This window comes from Anas platyrhynchos, chromosome 2 (assembly GCF_047663525.1).
Source record: "Anas platyrhynchos isolate ZD024472 breed Pekin duck chromosome 2, IASCAAS_PekinDuck_T2T, whole genome shotgun sequence".
In the NCBI taxonomy this organism is placed as follows: domain Eukaryota; kingdom Metazoa; phylum Chordata; class Aves; order Anseriformes; family Anatidae; genus Anas; species Anas platyrhynchos.
This window is the reverse complement of record NC_092588.1, coordinates 89074342-89080266: the sequence shown is the minus strand read 5'-3', so window position 1 is coordinate 89080266 and position 5925 is coordinate 89074342.

The window sequence follows — 5925 nt, the reverse complement described above, 5'->3', positions numbered from 1 at the left end:
TTCATGTTTAAGATATTTCAGCCTACATGCAGGCCAAAAAATAAATAAATAAATAAATAAATAAATAAATAAATAAAAAGAGGGAGAAGTGTTCTCCACAAGTTGGAAGAGGGAAAAGAAGTGAGGAGCAGTGTCAATAGTGATGCAGAAGACTTCTCGCTGCTTTTATTATTGACCTGCCCACACGCACTCAGAACCCCAAACCTCAACAAATCTCTACTTTTAAAAGTAGCTTGTGATTCTTGCTTACAGGGCAGTCTATAGAGGAGCTAAGGCTTCACTATCATATTATTGCAGGAACACATTTCTGGGAAGAACACTATGGACACTCAAACAATGCAGCTGATGTGAAAACTGCTTTTGTTATAATAAGCAGTAAAGCTAAGAGCATAGCTCTAAAGAATCAAGTTGAACTCCTGTTCATGAAAGTCTGGATGTTGGTGGTTTGTTTTTTTTTTTTTTTTTTGGTGGATTTGTCTATTTTATGGAGTGAGCTAAAGTACCAATACAGGTCTAGAATGGAATTTGTTCACTTAATGCAGTGGGAGGTTGATAGTAGAAGTTAGGGCATAGCTGTAGAGGAAAAAGTAAAGACCTGTCGGGATGAGTGGCGCAGAAAGCCCTTGGAGAACGTTGTTGAGCTTTTTATTTATTTATTGCTTCTCTTCTGTGAGGAGAATCATCCTGGATGATTTACTGTGTAATAAGTCATGTACCTCCACCAACCATAGACTCTATTGCTCAGTTTTTGTTGCACATTTTGCAAACACATGACTGTAACAACTTTACTGTTTACTTTAACTGTAACACTTTCTAAGTCATTGTTTTTCAAAATTAACCTTTCATGAGATGTTTCTAATGGCTTACCTAGAGCAAAAGTAACACTTTGTCACATGTCCAGACAGAGACTCAGGCACATGATCACAAATGAATGGAGGATGAGTCTGGGGAAATTCTTGGCTTTACATTTGACTAGTAAATATTTAACATGTCTGGCTCAAATGTTACTGTTTCATTGCTATGCATGGGTGCAGATAGTATCAGTTGTTGGCTAAAGTTTACTTTTGAAAGTCTCTGTTCAGGGATTGTGCTATATTTCAACTCTCACAAAGAGACTAGTAAGCAGAAGTGTCTTCCTTTTTCCTGTTGATCAGAAGGTCTTTTAAGAGTTTGGACTTTCCTGGAAGTCACATCTGCAGCAAAAGTTCTATAAAAATCTAAAAACTTTGTGAAAAGTTGGTTGATGGAAACCATTTGTAGCTGTTCCAGTGAAAGTTCTCGTTTTTCTGGCAGATTCTAAGAAAACTAACTTTTTATACACACACCACACACACTTCCCCTCTCACAAAAGAGTTCTGCCTTCCAGAACTGAGAGCCTTGTATCAGTGGGCTAGTTTCCCTTCTTAACTAAGAGAAAGGCATGAGGTCTTACTCATGTGCTTTCTAATGCTGCCAACAGGAGCGCAGTGGCTTCTGGCCTTGGCTCTAAAATGACAGCAGTAGGACCAGGTGAAGTGATTTTTCCAAGAGGCACCTGGTTACAGAGTGTGTTGGTATAGCTGATTAGGCAGCTGCTGCAGAAGCACTGGTGGGTGGGCTGTGGCAGCCTCACTGAGATGATTCCGGAAGGCAAGCTCAGAAGCACGTCTTTCAGCTCTATCAGCTTTCATCAGCATGTGAGTACTAAGGTTAATCTTTTACAGATATCCTGGGAAATCTCAGCTTGGCCAACGTATCTTGTGGCCTATCTACACAGGCAGCAACCTAAAAGCACTTCTCAAAGCTTGATGGTGCAGGCAGAGAGTCATTTGTTAATGCTGCTTCATGCAGTCCCTAGTCATCTACTGTGGTTGTTTCAAATGAATTTGCCAGCTAGGGAAGGGATTAAAATACTCTCTGAATCCTACAGCTTACTTGGGATGCTGAGTTGGTTCCTAGCTTTTCTGTTTCCTTTTGGCTGGTGGAGTATCAGTGAAAGCACCCTGCTGTGCTCAGTCACTGCAGTTGTCTACTCTGTGAGATCACACGTTGTTAACCAGATCCTTGTTTCCCTGGGAAGGTTTTGTGGTGTGCCTTCTCAGGAGGTAATTGGTCCTGCACTTGCTGGGCTTTGTAGCTGCAAAGGAGAGACTCCACTGGGTGGAACTGGCATTTTTCCATCTGCCACCCACTGTGAATTGAGGGAAGGTTTTCTGGAGGTGGGGGACAGGAGGCAGCACCTTGTTGCCTACAGCCTGTAGCACAGACGAAGTGCTGTGCAGGGGGCAGCCTGTCTTCCCCAGCAAACTCCCAGGCATGGATGAGACCTGCTGAAGAAAGGAGACCTGCTGAAGAAAGGCATTGCTCCACATGCTTGAGGGAGTGCTTACAGGGGAAGAACTGGGGCTGGGCCGGTTGGGCAGTAATTCAAGAAAGAATTGGGCTGGGTACGTGAGGCGAGGCAGCAGCTCAAGTTTTTCATGAGAACGAAAGGTGGCTGCTGGTGGTGTGCTTGCCCTTTGTGCCTGGCTGTGAGGGAGGATGAGGAAAATCCAAAGGGTTCCTGAGAGCTGCAAAAGTAATGGGGAGCAGCTGTGCTGCCAGCTGCTTCTGAGATCAAAGGGCTGAGCGCTTACTAAGAAGTTTGGCCTCTGGGGAGTGTTTTATCTAGCATAGGGAAGGAGAGCCAAATACTTGATCCAGAGACAAGCCTGGGGCAAGCTGGTTGCATGAGGGGTAGAGGTTTTTGTTTCCTGGTATGTGGACAGTGATAAGGCGCTCCTATAGAGTTTGGGAACCACTGCTCTGCTTTAACCTCAGCCTTCTACGGAGCCGTGCCAGTCCTCTTGGCTGATGGAAGGAAAGAGTTTTATTGAGATTAATGGATGATAATGCAGCAAGCTGGGAACAGACCACAAAGATCACTCGCTTCTTTCCAGCCCCACGTTTGAGCAAGTGCTTATGCATATTTAGAAATTGGTGGGTGCAGAACAAACAGAGAACAAACATTAATGCTGACAAAGGGGATATAAAAGCTGAGGCAGCTGGATAATGTGTTATGCAAAATCAATCTAAATGGAATATATTTGCCTTTTTGTTTTGCAAATGGTGACCGAGTCAGGAACCTATCTGGAGAAACAAAGCTGTATGTGATTGACAATGGCAGGAATAGGAGTTAACTTTGGTAGCGCTGTTTTGTTTGAGGAAATATTAATATTGTTAGTATTAATATGGGAGAATCTAAAAAGTTAGACATAAGGATGAGGAAAAAGAACTTGGACTATCCAAAGCAATACTAAAGCTGTTGTGGTTGTAGAAAGAATGCAGCAAGATTTGGCACAGCTTAGTTCTGGGTAATGTTGGAGAGACAAAAATGAATGCTAATCTAAGGCTGCTTGAAAGGGAGGAAATGGGGCTTAATGGAAGGAGGAGCTTTAGCTTTGTCTTAGCTGCATCTTGCTCTGGTTTGATGAGAAATACCCATTTTGGAGAAGCTAGCCAAGATGTACAGTTGGATTCTTGGGGAAAAAACAAAACACAGGAAACACATTCATGTCATCAGCCTGATGATTGCATAGAAATTGAGCGTTATAATGTTTTTGTTGGATTTTTTTTGGTTATTTTTTTCCACAGGCTGCCTTTTGGTTTATCTGTAAAGCTTCTAAGAGTGGTTTGGAAATACCAAAGATTTAAAACAGTCTTGAGGTAGCTTGGAAGATGCTGCTATTACTGTTAATTGCAATCTGCAGTAGGACTGTTTGCCCAGTACTGCAGAGCCACTGTGGAGATCTGTACGTGTAGAGTGAGTCCCTGCTACACACACAAACACTCACGAAAAGCAAAAAGGAAGGCTTAGAGGAGTATTTCCTTTCCCTCTTATGGAAGGTAATAGCAAGTCAGTGGCTGATCTGGGGTTAGAGCGAAGACTCATTATAGCCAATCTAGTACTCTAGCTACTAGATCGTAGTTCCTATGGTGCTGTTAATTAAATATTAATACGTGCGTTGTTTCTGTCTTTGGTATGTCCTTATGTGCTGGCTATACTGGAACATGTTTGAACTGTTTCAGTCATTTTTATTCTTGGGATAGAGCTTAAAGAGTAAAAACGGTGACTAATCCAATTCATTGGGTATTAAACATCCACCTTCTGAATATTAACAGTTTCTTAAGTATCTACTACAAACCAAGGCAATTCTTTGTAGATCGCCTCTTCTGGCAGAGCAAAATATGGCTTCTGATCCATCCTTGGAAGTTTACTTTTAGCACTGCTTAAAACTTTTAATGCAGCCATATACAGGAGCAAAAAGGGGGAGCTGAAGTGATTTGCACAGTTTTGAGCTTTCCAGAGAGTGTGTTGAGATGGCTATGCCAAATTTCTTTTAGCTGGCTGTATTGTAACAAGTTAGTTGGCTTTAGTTAATAGAATATGGATATATTTTTTGCACTTGAAGAATATCCTAAGCAGTAGCGTATGCTGTTTTGTCTGGCAGAGAGCTAAACACTTATTCTTCCCACCCACTATCAAATGAAGATGAGCATTGATGTTAATATTATTGTTGTTAATATCTAAGCTGGATGTCTAAGTTCACTGGATCCCAATAATCTTAAGTTTTCTGCATTGTACACCAGTAGGGTTGTAGAGGCTGCAAAGGGTCTGAGTTTTATCAAGTGGTTGTAGCTGATAAATAGCATGTTCCTTGGTTAATTGCAAAGACAAGTATTTCAAATCTTTATCAAAGTCTATACCTTTCTTCGGTACTACCCAATTGAGTATATATTTTTTTAAAGTGAATAATTTTGCTGAGGGAAGCTAGTGCTGTGTTGTACTTCAACTTCCAAAAGTTCTTGTAGCTTGACACCAAAATTTGGCATTGGGACAATAGCCTTAGTGAACTAGACACCTTACAGGCATTGGACCAACGCAGACAGTGCTTTGTGCAACAAGGTTTCTTCTTTGATACTGAAATTAAGAGTTAAATTGGTCAGCTTTTGCAGTACAGACACAAAACCAAGCAGTTAAGCATTGGTTCTTGAGCCTGTCATTTTGTTAGATAGTAAATCCAACTTCAGAGCTCCTAGTGTTGGAACAAGTTGTAGCCCAATAAACTTATTTAAATGTGTTCAAATACTTTTATAAAGCTTTATGACAGTTCTGGTATCGTATACATGCTGTATCACGTACTTGCGACTGAGTAGACAGAAATGAAGTCACATGTTCCAAATACCAATGGATTTCGTACTGCTGCATGGGACGTGGGGACTCAGCCTCGCGTTAGGTACTGTGGAATCTAGGATGTGTAGAAGCTCTGTACCTGCACTGATCTTAAGATAAGTAGCAGCAGTAAACATTTAGCAGCTCAGAGTAATGGGCATCTTGGCCAGATGTCTAAATGTATTTGTGTGACCAGCAAGCCTTTGCAATTAAGTCTTCAAAATGATGTAGGTGTCCTGAGGTTAGATCTTCAAAAGCGGTGCTGAGCATTGTGATGCCTTTTTGTAGGCAGTTTGTTTCCCAATGGCATTAACAGCCGTCAACAGGATTCCTAGCCCCACAGAGCTCATTTACTCAGGTGCTTAGAAAGGAGATGCAGAAAAAGCAGCTGCTATGAAGTGTGAAGGGCTGTAGTGCACCTTCAGGTTATCTCATTCTGCAGTTTAGCTCAGTCTGCTCTGATGGAAATAGGAGTTTTGGTGGTGGTGGATTTTTTTTTTTTTTTGGGGGGGGGTGACCTTCTACAAATAATTCTGCAGTTCCGTACTGCTCTGACAGCTTCCCATTCAATGCAACAAACAGAGCAATGCTACTTGCTTTGTAAAGCACTTTGCGAGAGCTGCAGGTGCATGCAGCATTCACAGAATTCACTTCAAAATGTCTGATGAGCTCTGGCCATGTCTTTCTCCCTCTGAAGACTGCTGATCAGAGAGCGGTGGCTTTGACCAGGACTC